Source organism: Carettochelys insculpta, chromosome 3, assembly GCF_033958435.1.
Source record: "Carettochelys insculpta isolate YL-2023 chromosome 3, ASM3395843v1, whole genome shotgun sequence".
NCBI classification, from domain to species: Eukaryota; Metazoa; Chordata; order Testudines; family Carettochelyidae; genus Carettochelys; species Carettochelys insculpta.
The window spans coordinates 147,144,757-147,161,074 of record NC_134139.1 but is presented as its reverse complement, the minus strand read 5'-3'; the positions used below and the strand labels follow the sequence as shown (position 1 = coordinate 147,161,074).

The window sequence follows — 16,318 nt, the reverse complement described above, 5'->3', positions numbered from 1 at the left end:
ATTGTGAATGTTGCCCTTAACTATAGCACCAGAATAGTTTCTCAGATTCCACAGTGTATTAAAATACAATGCCCCAGGACAGCTAAATTTGTACTGTTGCAGTGGTGCCCAAAATTTAAGGGGCAAAGTAAACACAGAGGAAGACATTGTTCAACCTACATCTGAAGACACAGAACAAATGAAACAGAATGGAGGACATACGACATACAAAATAATGAGGGTGCTTGGAGATTTAGTCATCTCCATGTTTTGTTTTTCTCCAAAACACTGAGGCTATCCCCATCCTAGCTATTATTAATATTCCTCACATATTGCACAAAATTGCTCAGTTAAAATAAATGATAGTCCTCTAAATGTGAGATTTTTCTAATTGCCTGACGTGCAAACTCAACCCAGGACCTGGAAGCTAGGCTATGTCCTTTCTGGACTCTAATAAAGTTTCTACAAGTTTTCTTTCAGGTATATCTGATGGAACTCATCTTTATTGAGGTTACAGTGGAATAACCAAGCATAATTTGAAGAAAATGCCATTCTACAGACAAATGCAACCTTTTCTTTGTGCAATGACATCAAAGATGGGGGAGGGGTGCGAAACAATTCATTCTCCCAGGACTGTACTGGTTCTCCATGGCTGGCAGTTGTAAAAGCAGTGTGTAAATGCTTTATATGGTACTAAAGCAAGCATATGTGACTAAATATACACACGAAAACACATTTGATAAGTAAGGTGATGACATTTATACATAGCCTTTACTCAAAGTATTGCACTTTCAAATATACAAAATTTTTCAAGGGGACATTATTAAGTATTAAAAAATGTTTCTGTTAAAAAAAAGATTGAACTCTGAGGAGACATGAAGATTACTCACATTTAACAGCTATATATAACCTTAAAACATATGTAAGACATATTGCAACCTGAGCCATGATCTTTGATGGGTCATTGTATTAAATCTACAAATAGTCCATGTATGATTGTTCACTTGGGGGAGGGTTACAACTCCTCCAAGAAATAAAAATTGTTTGGGGGGAGGAAATAAACTCTGGTGAGATGTCACTCCCATCAGGGGCTTATACATATTGAACCCCTCTAATCCACATCTCTTTCATCTGGCAGCATCTGTAATCCGTCATGATTTTAATTAGCTGCATGACCACTTATGGGTGTGGCCAAGTCTCCCGTGGTCACATAAAGCTTGTTTCCAGCCGCCAGTCTTGGCTCTCAGTGTCATGTGCTGTTTTTTAGCTATAATATACTCTCAATGTCTTCTAAGAACCCAGTACAGTGAAAGCGTTCATAATGCGCTAGACAATATTGACCTCTCATAGCCTGGAAAATTTTTGTCATTTGGAACCGGTCAGGTCCCCAGATTAAATAGGTTCAACCTGTATATACTGTTCCAACCTAGAAACTAGGAGACAAAGAAAGGGTTTTTGGCATAAGAGAAAGAGCTTGGATTGACGCAGGGCCTTTTTGGGTTCAGCAAATAGTCAGGACCTTTGAAGAATGGTTACAAAAACTGGGCTACTAGCATCTCATGAGACTGAGAGCTGATTCCTGGTATGTTTAGTATGTGCTTAAATCTGTTTATTAGGATTTTTGTATATTTTCTCTGTAATGTTTTGATCTCAAGAAAAAGGGTGCTGGCTTATGAAGGAGCCATCTGATAACCTGTAACTGCTGGTGACACACTGTTCACAGCCCTTAGAGAGAAAGCACTGCACAGGGACTGACGTCTATGAAGATTGGCTTTTGGGGATATCATAGCATCACACAGGGCATAAAGACTTAACATAAAGGGAGTGGGACAAGGGTCACACAGATGACAAGTGAAGACCCGAGACAGGACTGGAAACTTCTGGAACTGACCATGGGAATGGATATAGATGGGGTGAAAATATGACAAGATGCATGTGGGCTTAGAGGATATGGATCTAGAACTAAGATATAAAATGAAGTTTTTGGAATAGATACTGATGTGAAAATGGTATTATACATAACAGAAGACTAATTCCATTCTCTCACCTTCACAGAATAAATGTTCAGCATCAATCTAGCTACACAAAAGTTTATGTTCTACAGTCAAGTTTGGTTTATGTTTACTTGAAACTGTCAGCCACATTCCATAAAGTCCACAACACCCGATTATCCTGATCATGTGTTGTCAGCAACATACAGCAAATCCCTTAGAACAACATCTGTATTCACTCAGACTTGGCTGCTGGCCACCTTAAAAAAAAAAAAAGCAAATTTGGTCAGATGCATAGTACAGTTCTATATGCCTTCAAACGCTATGAGCCAGTCCTGACCTCTGAGTCCAATTGTTATGGGTGTAACTGCTAAACATTAAGTTTATATTTAGGCATAAACAGACATTCATTTTCACAAGCCTACCATTTTCCTTTATAATGCTTACTTGGGTTAGTACTTAAGAGATATGTCAAACAACCATTTAAAAACAGAGGAAAACCTTGTTTTATGAGGAACACTGCCAGTATTTCAGATGTAAACCATGTTGCACAACAAAAATATACCTTTAAAATTAACATACAATAACTCTTACTGCTACAGTTTCTGTATGATACAGTCTGACTTCTGATTAATTACCTCTACTTAAATTTGAAACCCTAACCCTTAAATTAGCACCCTCAAGCTTTGCCTTTGTTTATTCAGGCTTGTGCCTTTTCATTCACTCGGCAATCTATTTCGTAGCTCACTAGCAAATCATGATTCAAATGTTCTGAGCACACAAACATGTCATGAATGTAGTTACACTAATGATAATTAAAGAGAAACAAAATAATACCAAATTTCTGTCCCTATCTATCCATCTTGGGCAACGGTAATACTCCTCTCTCTATTAGTATCTCAACTTTGAATTTGTACTTCTCCATTACTTGGCAAATGTCACTGAGAAAATCCAGTTGAGCCATTTTTAAAAATTAAAGTTGTTTAAAACTATAAACTACAGTTTATTTCTGTGTTTTGTTTTTGTGGCGATGTACCTTGAAAATTTGGTTTCACAAAGATAGGTGGTAGCGAAAAGGAAGATTTTCAGGAGTGCTTGCTTAGTGATATCTGGGAACTTACACAGCACTTTTACCCAGAATTTGACACATTTGTCACTAGAAAATTCAAACTTTAAATACCCTTTACACGTGAGATCAATATACTACTCCATGTCTTTACTACTGAAGTCAGGTGTGATGCTGTTAAATGGATTGCAAATCCAGTCACACTTGTCAGTTTCAGGAGAAAAACACTTATTAAAAGTGATTTTATATCCTCAGAGGCTGAGCATTATATCTGCCTTCACTTTATCATCAATCTTGAGATTACATTCTGAGAGGAAGTTTTCCAGAGTGGGAAAAGAAATAATTTGACCCTTTTCTACACATGAACAACAGAATTCAAGCTCTCTTTTTGTAGCTGAAATTTTGTCACGAGAAGAGAAAACAGTAGCATCTTTGCCTTGAAGACTTCAGTTTAGTTCATTCTTTTTAGTAAACATATATGCAAAATATGCAAGTCATTGAAGCCGAATAGCGTCATGCAGTCGATACAACAAACAAAATATGTGGGTCTCAAAAAAGACCATTAATTCATTTTGTATCTCCAACACCCTGATAAGCACTTTTCCTTGGCTAATTAGGGTGTTGGGAGTTTACTAATGAAGTGCTGCCGTGCATAGGCAGCACTTCATTAAGCAAATTTCCCGCCCCCAGCAATGCCGAAGTTTTAAACTCAGAAGTTCCGGCACGCGTCTAGCCACGGCGCACCCGCCGGTACTTCGAAGTGCCGGGGCAACTTCGAAGTACCGGCAGGTGCGCCGCGGCTAGATGTGTGCCGGGACGTCTAAGTTTAAAACTTCGGAGTTGCCGCGGGGGGGAAATTTGCTTAATGAAGTGCTGCCTATGCACGGCAGCACTTCATTAGTAAACTCCCAACACCCTAATTACCATCCTTCCTTCAAAGGAAGGTGGTAGTGTACATACAGCCTAAGAGAACTGCAAGCCCTGCTACATCTGTTGATTCACTGAGCCAAAACCAAAAGAAATCATAACTTCTTAATCAAGAACATAACACTGATTGTATATCATTTGCCTTATCAATACAGCACTCCACCATGTTGTGTGACAGAGGAACACTTCTGATTTTGTTTGCAGCTGCTTCACTACACCCTACACTCACAACATCCAAAATACAGGGCTTTGTAAGACTTTCTGCAATGGTGTGAGCTTCACCTGTCATCACTATTCGCCCGCTCACTAGATATGATGTTTCCAGTAACCTATCATTTAATTTATCTTTTTTGTGCATAAATCCTTGCATTTTTTTCAGCTCGTTGTGCTTAGCAGCAAAGAAGGACACCTCTTTGCAAACCAAATCTTCACATTTACTCCAAAGGTGTCTCTTTATTTTCGCTGATGCAAGCAAGCTGTTTTTTTTAAGATTTTCTTGCATATAACACAAAAGGCATCAGGACAATCCTCAGAGCCTGTCCACGTAAAACCAACAGAGAGAAAGCTTTTGTCATGCTTTCTTTTAACAGACCGCCTTCTACCATCTAGCTCTAGCATTTCTGGTGACTCGGGGCACTAGCATTTCACTTTCAACACTTACACTCAGATTATTGCTCACATCAATACTTGTGGATAGGTAATTGTCAGCTCTATACCCTGTTCCCATACTTACAATGTTAATGTCACCATGTGCATGTTCTTGTTGAAAGTTGTTTGTGGACTCAGCAATAGGAACACCACGATCTCGTCAGTGACCCAGTTTTCAGCCAATGATCCACTGAATGTGAATAATATTTAATGTAACTATTCTAACAGCCTTAATATGTTGAAAACTGTTAAATTATTCAATGTGAACATGTCTCACACACACCTCAGCAATTATGACTTTTCGCAAAACCTGCCATGACCTGCTTCAGCTTACATTTAACGGCTTTATTTACAGGAAATGACATCAGCAGTCTGTTCGATAAAGACTAGCATGGATGAATCAGGTGCTTCTGAGATTTCCATTTAATGTAGGGCTTACTTTGTTAAGTGCAGTAGTCCCCCAAGTTGTGCAAATTCTGCATTAAGTCAGGGGAGAGGGGTCTTTTTTCCCCGACGGAACACAGCCAAACTGCATTCCACCATTTTTCTTTCCCAAGCCACTGCCCTCATTCTGCAGCCAAAGAAGCATCAGGAGTATGTGAAGCTCCTTTTCAAATGTGAGCCCTGGGGTGGAGGGGGGGGCAGTTAGGCCTGACCATGGGTTCAAACCATGGGAGGGGGCAGGGAGGTTATGCCTGGGGTGGGTTAGGGGGATGGAGTTGAGCGGGCAGGGGATGGAGTTGAGTCAGGGTCAGGTGGGGCTGGGAGGGCTTGGGCCATGGCCACATGGGGCCGGGAGGATATTGGGCCAGGGCCGGGAGGCTGAACTGCAGATACACAGAGCTGGAAGGTCTGAGCTGGGGTGTTGAGCCAAAGCTAAGGAGTTGAGCCGCATGTGTGCAGGGCTGGGAGGTTTGAGCTGGGGCTGGACAGTGTTGGGTTAGGGCCAGGAGGCTGAGCTGCGGGCACGTAAGGCTGAGGTTTGAGCTGGGGGTGTTAAGCCAGGGACAGTTGAGCCACAGGCGTGTGGGGTTGGAAGGCTTGAACTCGTACTGCAGGGGGTTGAGCTGGGGTCGGGGAGGGTTGGTAGGTTTGAGCTGGGGCTGGAGGGTGTTGAGTTACAACCACATGGGGATGGGGAGTGTTGAGCCAGGGCCAGGAGTTTGAGCCACGTGTGTACGGGGCTCGGAAGTTTGAGGTGGGGCTGGGGGCAGGGATTAAACCACAGCAACATGAGGCCAAGAGGCATTGAGCCAGGGCCAGAGTTGAGCCATGGGTGCACAGGGCTGGGAGGTGTTCAGCTGGAGCCGAGGGTGAGGGTTGAGCCGCAGACACGTGGGGCTGAGAGGTTTGAATTGGTGCTGCGGGGGGGCTGAGCCAGGGCCAGGGGCATTGGGAGGTTTGAGCTGAGGCTGGAGAGTGCTGAGTCACAGCTGGGGAGGCTGAGCCATGGGTGTGAAGGGCTGGGATGTTTGAGCTGGGGCTCAGGGGTGTTGAGCCAGGGCCAGGGAGTTCAGCTGCAGCTGCGCAGGGCGGGATGTTGAGTCACAACTGCGTGGAGCCGGGCAGGTGTCAAGCCGGGGCCAAGGGGCTGAGCCACAGCTTATCGTAGGTCTAAGCCAGAGGTGAGCAAAACTGTAAAACTGAGCAAATTGCATCCCAATATATTTTTCCCCTCTGAGAATGGGGAAGAGACTGATATCAATCAATTTCACTTGTGGAACACTTTGCAATAGCTTGTGGAACACCATTGTTCTTCCGGCACATAGTTTGGGAACCACTGGCTTAGAAAAACAATGCAAGTTGGCTGGGCAAAAAAAAAGCACACTTAAAAGAACACAAAACAAAGCAAGCAGGCCTGTAGCACCTTAAAGACTAACTATTTTATTTAATAGGTAACAAGCTTCCGTGGGTAAGATCTGATGAAGTGGGTCTTACCCACGAAAGTTCATTACCTAGTAAATATAACTGTTAGTCTTTAAGGTGCTACAGGACTGCTTGCTTTGTTTTGTGAAGCTACAGACTAACTCAGCTACACCTGTGAGACTTGAAGGAACATAGTTAAAATACATTACAGAACTGACTTTTCATTTACTGCCGAACTCTGTATCTGAGATTTATATTAAAATTAGATAACACACACATTCAGCAGCAGTTCTGTCAATTGTATTCCCTTCCCGAAGTGAAAGTTAAGTCTTCAGCAATACTGACTCCTTTACTAGCATTCCATTCTGCACTCAGACTGAAATCCAACTCCATATCCAACAGTTCATTTAAATAATATTTTAAATACCATCATCTCATTTTTGGTTACATTAGCCACAGATGGTAGTTCTACTGAGAATAGGATTCTTCACTTCCTGCCCTGAATTGCTGTGCTGGTGCAAAACAAACAGCTATATTTCAGCAATAGGTAAAGATTTTTGTACATACGATAACCTTATTCTTCTCCTCCTGTGACTGGAAACCAATTACATGACAAAACATCGAGTCCTGTTTGCTAAAAGCTAATACAGTAACTCCTCACTTAATGTTATCCGGGTTAATGTTTTATTAAAGTTGCTTACCTATCTATGCTCATTTGAAGTTGTGCAAAGCTCGTTTACAACGTTGTTTGGCCTCCTGCTTTATCCAGTACTTGCACGACTTTCTAGAAAAGCAGCCTGTCCTCATGGGGGGCTTGGAACCAGGATGTGCCAGCAAACCTCCCCCTCATCCCCATCAACTCCACCAAATTCCCTGTAAAATACTGTATTGCACTGGGCAGCCCCCTGCAGCAGCTCTGACCCTTCCCCCACTGCCATGCTGCTCCTTACTCTCTTCCTGAAAGCTGCTTCCAGGAGCACCCTGCTTGCTGTGAATTACTACTAGAGCCCTGCACAGAGACAAATTTGTACCTGCCTTCAATCCGTAATCCACAAACCTGGCCTATGGATACACAGACATAGCCGCAGATTTTCTGAGCTCTAGTTATTACAGCATGCTACCACTTATGCATACTGAGTTAAAATTGAGTTTAAAAATTAAAAGGTAACCATTTTTAAACTCACTTCTGATTTCCTTCATTCTCCCACCACATGATCCATCCAGCTGAACCCAAGAACATGGTGAAAGTTCTAGCAATTTCTAACCTAGCTATTAGAGGTCTAAGTTAGATATGCTCATGTGTGAAGCGATCTGTGAACTATCATCTTACTGCATCCAGGCACTATGCCGATTACTAAATTAACTAATTAGGCCAACTGAAAAATAAAACTGGTCTGGTTACACTGAAGAACAAATGCCATCTCACCATAATGACAGCATCCAGAGACACAAACCAGCAAGTGTATGCATGTGTGTGTAATACACACACACTCTTGTTTGTGTCTGTGGATATATACCTAAATACAGCCAAAAAAGAAAAAAAAAAAAAAAAAAAAGGTCACCAGAATGAGTATGATACAGTACTTTTGGAAAGATGCTGTTAATCTCTACAACAGCAAACGTCTGGGCAAACAAATTGCCTAATGGCACTTCAGTGGCATTCTTCCATCCTAGTTCTGTATTCAGGAAAGAGTTCTAAAGCCTGTGTACTTTGGAGCAAACAAGATTCCATGACAACAATCAGCACTCCGTTACGGAGTAGCAGAAATTCTTGTAGCAGCTTCAGATAAATTGAAATGGAAGGTTTCCTTGAATTAACCATAATAATGAATGAATTCACAACAGTATTCTTTGTGTTATTTCATTGGCTAGTAAATCCCATTCATTTTGTTTCCTCTGCAGTTTCCACTGTGCTGAAAACTTTCCAATAGTGCAAGCACTAACTGCACTGGCTATCTCCAGATATGAAAAAGTGGGTCTGTCCCATGAAAGTTCATCAACCAATACATGTTTTTGTTTTAGTCTTTGAAGTGCTACATGACTGCTGTTTTGTTTTGTTAGAATACAGACTAACACAGCTAACTCTCTGCTACTGTAGAAGTTTAAGCATTCTCTCTAAAGAACCAGAAAATGGACCTCATTAGTGTATTTGCACTATCCAAGGGTGCACATACATGTGTGTAAGTTAACTTCATTTGTCAAACTTACAGTTCCACTGGTTGTCTTGAGTGGGCAGTTTCTACTTTTGTTTGTATAAATCTTTTGTATAACAAATAAGACACTGAGAAAAAAATATTAAAAATAACCAAAAAGGTCACAAGAGACTCAACAGGCAGTTACTGCACCACTTTAATATACCATAATTTGTTTTTAACAGATTAGATTTCAAGGTTGCAGAGTCACTTTAAATTGTTCTTAATTCTTTGGGTCCTTATTAGTGTACACCCAGAAAAATAAAACCAAATCTGCCAAAAGAAAGCCTGACACAGTTTAAAAAATGTGCAAGCACTCACAGGAAAACCCAAAGGAGCGAATAGCTTGGATAGGGATTTTCAATTTAAAAATAAAAACCAAAGCCTGATTGTGATCATTATAGAAGAAGCAGGTCAGGGATCTGAAAGGAGCAAAGGATGTTTACTTGGCAAATTGGGAAGAGAAAGGCATTACATTCATAGCAGGCAGAGTAGACAGGATCACCAAGGTGAATGTGAGAGAAGTCAACAAGCAGGCTGCATAGAAAAGCATGAAGAAAGCCAGAATGCCATAAGAAATGAAGCCTGGGAAACAGTGGCCAAGATGAATGTGTGCATAGCCTAAAGGATACCACTATATTCGGGGCAAATTTTGGTTCCACTTGCACTGTGGCCATTCAGGGCACACTGTAAATCCCATCTTCCCCTCCCTCCCACCTGGCATGTGAAAACCAGGAGAATGAGAAAGAATTACCAAAAACAAATTATTTGTGATGTAATTTTAAAGTTACAAAATTTAGGGGTGCCTAAAGCATATATATGGATAGGACACATCTTTCTCAGCATCTCTACACATGGAAATGAATTAACTGAAGCTGGCAACAAAACTCACATTGTTGTTCCTGGGACTAGGACTGATGGTCAGTACCCATCGCCAGCTATCATTTATTTGTATCTTTACAAAGAAAATGCAGAATACCTGGTGTATGAGCTCAAAGCAAAACATTGCCTAAGCTACTATTACATTTCATCATCGGTAATTTCAACCTCAAACAGCAATAACTCACCTTTGCTAAACTGATCTGATTTTTCATGATGAGAAAAACGGAGTGAAAGATTTTTCCTTAAAGTCTACTTAAGTAAGCTGGACCATTGAACGGCTTTGTGAAAGAAGATGTACTACAGCCTCCTTTACATCAAGCTTCTGCATTGTATAATCACACACACACCACATTACATGACCGCCTACCAACTGTTTTCTGGTGACTGACACAAACAAGTATGAACAATATATTCATACATGACAAATCCAGCCACTAGTGACTAGAAGAACACTTTCCTTGGCTACTAATATGCATGTATTAACCTGCTGCAGGAAAGAAGCAGTTCTCTGGGGATAGGGTAGAATTCTACCCCTTTACCATAAGCTGCTCAGGGTATGTGTACATTGAAATTGGAAGTTGATTGTAGTGTGTGTAGACATACCTGAACTAGTTTTAATCTAGTTTGCTGTGGCACTGTAACGAAGAGTGGACCCTGGGCTTTAGTACTGGAACAGTGCGGCATGGACTCAAGCAAGCTTGGGCAGATACTTGGAGGTATCCAGCCAATAAATTCTCACAGTTCAAGGTCAGAAGGCCTGTTTTATCTAGTCTGACCTTCTACAGACCACAGACCGACAATACCAAACACATCAAACCCAGCAACTGAAACGAGACACAGGCTGCAATCAACACGACAAGATAAAATTTGAATTTAAGGCAGTTAGCTCCATATTACCATGTGACTGTCTTCACTGTAAATACCATTAGCTCAATTTAGGGAGCACTAACATTGAGATTACAATATCACAGTTACCTGACAGGTATAGCGTCAAGCTCCAATTCAGAAGTTTGATTAAAGGCAGTGTGGAAGCTCGACGTCTTAAAATCATATTAGCCTCCAGAAGTGTCCCATATGTAACCCACAATGCCCCTCAATCCTCCATTCTGGCCGCTGCTCTTCAGTTAATTAGGTAACAGGAAGACAGTGAATTTCAAATCAGGACCAGGAAGCGTGTGGCTGTGGGCTCATGTTTGTATGAGAGCTTGAGAAATGTCTGTCTTTCTTTGCTATTAGTGCTGTGAGCACATCTACCCATTATAAATAGCCCCTGAAGGAAGTTCATGGTTCTGTCTCTACACTTGGTTCTTTTTCTCCACTGCCCAGAGCCAGCCACTGCCCTGCTGCACCACGTGGCAATAAGGCTGTTGTGGGGGTCATGCTTGCATGAGAAACCAAGAAACTTCTCAGCGGTTTACATTTGTGTGCAATACCTCTTCCCTCCCCCACAGGCACTACACAATTTGGATCTTTCCCGCACTCAGCCACACCACATGGGTAGTCCCCAACCAATAAAAGGATGGTCCTGCCATTCAGAGCTGACCATGCTGCCAGGCAGCACCATGGCATAGACTGCTCATGTTTAGGGTTCCAAGGGTGGGAAAGATATTCAGGGGCTTGCTACCACTGGGGTGGGGAAGACTCCCCCAGAGGCTAAAATACTCGGGAAGGACCACCTCAACTGGCCCCACACTGAACACCCCCATAGCTTGGGACTACCAGGGCTTACTTGCTGTCACGGGGGTGGGTGGGGAGTCTCCACCGGTGTCAAAGATAGTTGGGGGACTACTTCAGCTACTTAACATTCCAAATGGGTCTGAAGCTGCAGACCACAGCACACACACACACACACCCCCCCACACACACCACCAAAAATATTTTCAGGAGCTTGCTGTCCATTGCAGACACCTGCTGGTTTTATATTTCGGTTATAAAATCTTTTTGCTAATATCTATCATCTGTCTTCATGCTTTGACTCCCTCAGAAACATGTGGCGGGGGAGCTAGTTGAGATTCCTTTTTGTGTTATAAGTTCGGTGTATGATATTTCACGGCCAGCACCTGTGTTGGCAATATCTGTGTAGTGAAGGGGAAAGTCAAAAATTCTTTTTCCCTAGACTTTTCTATCCTCTTTCTTCTAACTTTAGAATAGTCTAAGCCCCTGTATTATTTTCCAGGATCACATGCAATGATGGGAGATGGGAGACACAGTGGATGGCCAGTTAACACAATTGTGGCACAGAAGCCTTAGAGTGCACCGGAAAGCCAAAGACTCTCTGCATCAGCAACTCTCTTTTCTGAAAAACTTTCCTATCTCCAAGCTTTTTGGGGTCCCTGTACAATTTTCAATAAAGTCAAAAATCTTTTTTCCTAGACTTTTCTATCCTCTTTCTTCTAACAAGAATACAGTCAGGGTCCTGGTATTATTTTCAGGGATCAGATGCAATCACAGGAAGGGAAACACTCAGTGGATGGCCAGTCGAGAATTCAGCTACAGAAGAAAGACACTTCTGTAAGCTTTTTTGCCATCTGTGTGGATGCCCTACTTTGGATGCTTGTTTAGCACAGGAAGGGAATGAGGAAATTGCAATGTGGGAAGATGATGTCAAAGACCAGTTAGCATACCCAGAATGCTATGGGGATGACCAAACTGTGGGATAAGTTCCCAAAATGCACTACTGCAACAGTCGATGTTTGCCAATTTTAGTGAGCCAGCAATTAATTGACTTTGTGAGGAGCAAGTGGGATGGTCAAATTTCAATTTATTAATTCCAGAATTACAAGTTTAATATTAATAAAGCCTACATTTTTAAATCAGCACTGTAGCTTTCTTACTGACTGAACTCCTTTCCATTTCCTACTGGTGGTTATTCATCCAGCTGTGCTTTGAACCTTTCAAGTTTTTTCCCCTTGTTTGTAACATGAATTCATGTGATTTTGTACAGATGATCTGAAGAATGTGTACAGATGATCTGAAGAAACTCCAAGCCTTGTCCACATTTAAATACTTTAGCTCTTTAGGTCAGTTGACTTCTTTACTGAAATCCTTTAATTTCATAAAGTCTGCAATTTGAAATGTTTTTAAAAAAATGTAATTTTCATTATTCTTCCACTTAATTTAAATAAAATTGACTAAACCTGATCCAAGGTTATCACCTATAACTGGCTATTCTCTGACATTCAGTGCTTACCAAAATCAAGTTTCAAATTTCATCACCTCCTATTGCAAAATTTATTGACATGGCTTAATTATTAGCAGTACCCAATTTAGCTCGATCAGAGCTACCCTGGGTATGTCTCCATGTGGTACAATCACACGTTTGATTGCAATGTAGACATACTCAGGGACAAAGTCGTTCTTGGCTAATAGTCCAGTGTCAAGAAGGGAGTATGCCACAGAGCTTACTTCTTTGTACATGGGTAGCAATGGGATACAGACTTTCGTCTTGCAGAAGTTCCTCAGGAAGTAACAATAGCTGAGCTGCTAATAGCGAAAACAACAAAACTAAGTTCAAAGAAACTTACTCAAAGAAATAAAGGTACTAAAAACTAACATGAGAAAACTAAACTTTAGGAAGAGTTTGGTAAATTTACTCAAAAAGGGCCTACATTTAAAAAATTGAAGAAAATATAATCCTTATGCATGGAGGGTATGCAGGAAATAATAGTAGATTATCAGAAGACATCCATACTTCTGAGAAAAAAAAAGAAAAGCAGGATGACACCAACAGTATTACCCATACAACTACCTTGAACACACTCGCAAACTTTGCCAAACAGAAATCCTTGAGAATGTGAAAATCTAATCCTAACGAACCCAAAACAAGGAGCATAAACCACAGTAGTTTTAAGAAGGTCATTGGAGGAGTAGCTAAGTATAATAATACAGACAAAAATAGCTAAAGATACAAACACAAAGAAATATCAGAAGACAAAAACCTGTGAATGATTTGGTGGCTCTGCTGGAACACTGTAATTTTAAAAAGTAGCAGCTGTTAAGGAAAATGAAGATATTTATTTTGTCAGCAATGCTTTTCAGTCTTCCCTATGAAAAATGCTGGTCACATAACTACCAGAATTCGCACATACCTAAGCTTGGCTGATCTTGCAAACACTGACAACAAAAAACACTGACAACTTTATGTTCAGTGGTGTTGGTCAACAAACTTTTCTGAAGGCATGGATCAGCATTCACTTCACACTCATCATTACCCAGCTTGAACTGGGGAAGCTAATGATCCAACCAGTGGACCAAATTCAGTGATGATACGTTTTTACAATATGATACTCTCCCCTTGTAGACCTGGGCTAGGAAAGGACAAATGTTTCTTAAAGAATTAGAATTTCTATCCCTGCTTCAAATTGCTCAAGCTTTTTAACAGGTGTTCCTTAAAACTTGATATATATTTGTACTTTAAATATAATTCTCTTCTATTATAAAGAAAACATTTCCAATTTCCCCATCCCAACACATCCCATTGCTCATATTCAGATAAGCAAATTCGTTTGTCCATTAAGTTACTTTCTCCTTAAAAATATGTCCATCAATTTCTGTGGGCACTGCGTAAAAATATAGCAAAAAAGTCAACACTTAAGTCTCCCAAATCCATACACACAAGATCAGATAGAGTAAATGCAGAACCATATTCTACTGCCAAGATTTCCCAAGTCAGAAAACCTGCATGCAGTCTACAGACATTTAACAAGGGCCAGATATATGTACCTATACCATACTTAACACAGCGGTACAGGTGGAAACTGGACAAAAATCACTTACAGTGCAGCCATCTCTACAATACCCAAAATATGTCCATTTTATGTACAAAATCTTCATGGAACAATCAACAGTGCTTGAGCCAAGTCAGAAGAGTTGACATTCTCATGTATTTTGAAACTTAGTGAGACTGGGCAACTCTATAACAACCACCAGACAAAACCTTCTATCAGAGCAGATGTAGAGATGGTCAAGATGACCTCCCCTACATTTCTGTCACTACAAGATTACATTTGTGTCACTCTTTAGCTTTCACTATGGCTGCTGCTACACTACCGTTCTCCCATCGGAGGTGCCATGGTAATGAGGCAATTCGAAGCAGGCTAATTAGATGATAATATGCATATTCAGCACCTCATTAGTCTAATGGTGGCCACACGGACAGACTGCAAATTACAGAATGACAGTGAAGATGAGGGCATCTTTGAAATAAACACCCCACTTTGACATTCCCTCACTCCCACAGAACTAGATCGAATGTCGAAGTGGGGCATTTATTTCAAAGCTGCCCCCCATCTTCACTGTCAATCTGCAATTAAAAGTCTGTTCACACAACTGCTGTTATGCTAATGAGGGGCTGAATATGCATGTTGGTGCCTCATTAGCCTACTTCGAACTGCCTCATTATCACGGCACCTATGAAGTGAGAGTGGTAGTATAGCAGTAGCCTAGGTGAGTAATCCCATCCAACTGAAATAAACAGAAATCAAACTATTAACCTCTTCCCAAAGAAAAACTGACCATATACCCTATTCTGATTTCTTGTATCCAGTTTTTAAACATATGATAACCTTTACCTCTCACCGCATGACTAAGTCTCTATTTTTCTGAGTTTGTAATAAAGATCCATAAGTCTTCCAATTTTATATTTCACATTTTTTGTTTTTAATATCATAATTTAAGTTCTCCTTCAGTTTAGATGGCAATTTTAAAATTATAGTTACTGTGGGTAGTCAAAACAAATATATCAGTTTTGCATATTCAGAAGGAAGTGGGATTTGTGGTCACTTCCGTGTTTTCTAAAGCAAGTTAATTCATGGTTGTGGCTAGCTGCTATGTAATCTCCTTCTCTTCATTCTTGAGACTAACTTCCAATTCTTCTAGTGTAACATAGCTAACATAGGCATTTATGTGCCTATGGAACAAGTTAGTTCCTCCAATAAACTAGGCAAATGCCACAGTGATCTTAGCATATAAAAGAGTCAAACATTGAATATGATTTTATAATTCCAGGGGGAAGCTTATGCAGAGCAGAGCACTAAGGCAATGTACTTTTAGTAGTCATTGTATTTTGGTAGGTGAACTGCAACATTCACAACTAATCTGAGCTATTTTGGAACAGAATAAACTGTAAGAATCAAACCTAGGTCAGAAATGCCTGGGGTCAAATTTAAGTCCCACAGAATAATGTGCAGACATCTGCGGATAGACCAGAGCATTTTTACCAACTGTAGTCATCAGCATTTATAACAAAGAGTCCAGAAAACCCCAAAGGCTGTCTACCATCTCGATGAGATGACAGATTTCAGCAATGGATGTTGTGTTACTGACAGCAACTTTTTCTAAAGTTCTCCCTCTCCATGTATGCAGCGCCTCAATGTATGTCAAGTTCCATTCCAACTATTATTTTTTCCCAAAGGCTTATGACTCTCCAGCAGCAGAACTGAGCTCTTCCCTCCCCGCCATAGGCATTTGATGTTAAAAGAGATATGTAAATTTGATGTTGTCCAAATTCCCAATACATTTCATAGGAGTGACAGTGAAGGCTTCTGACAGTCCAAGTAACTACAGTTCTCTTTCATTTACCTTATTTCTTTCCTTTTCTTTAATATACTAACAATGTTCACACAGACATTTTATAACTAATATATTCTTCAGCTAATTTACTTAGTCCTGTACATTACAGCAATTTAATTTCTAGGACTGAACCATTCATAAGGCCACTCTCCCGTCTTCCTGACTAGTAACCTATCAAACAAGTCTGCTACACATTT

At 40.7% G+C, this 16,318-nt stretch overlaps 1 protein-coding gene across 1 annotated transcript in view; it reads right to left on the bottom strand.

Moving 5' to 3' along the window:
* The window catches only part of MYO6 (myosin VI), a 135,271-nt gene extending 130,521 nt beyond the window's left edge, over positions 1-4,750 (bottom strand). Inside the window, exons 1-2 of the mRNA XM_074990990.1 lie at positions 4,697-4,750; positions 2,027-2,230 (exon numbers count right to left, since the gene is read on the bottom strand). The gene's annotated coding sequence lies outside the window, so the exon portion shown is untranslated. The remainder of the gene's footprint in view (positions 1-2,026; positions 2,231-4,696) is intronic.
* Between the last annotated feature and the right edge of the window lie 11,568 nt (positions 4,751-16,318).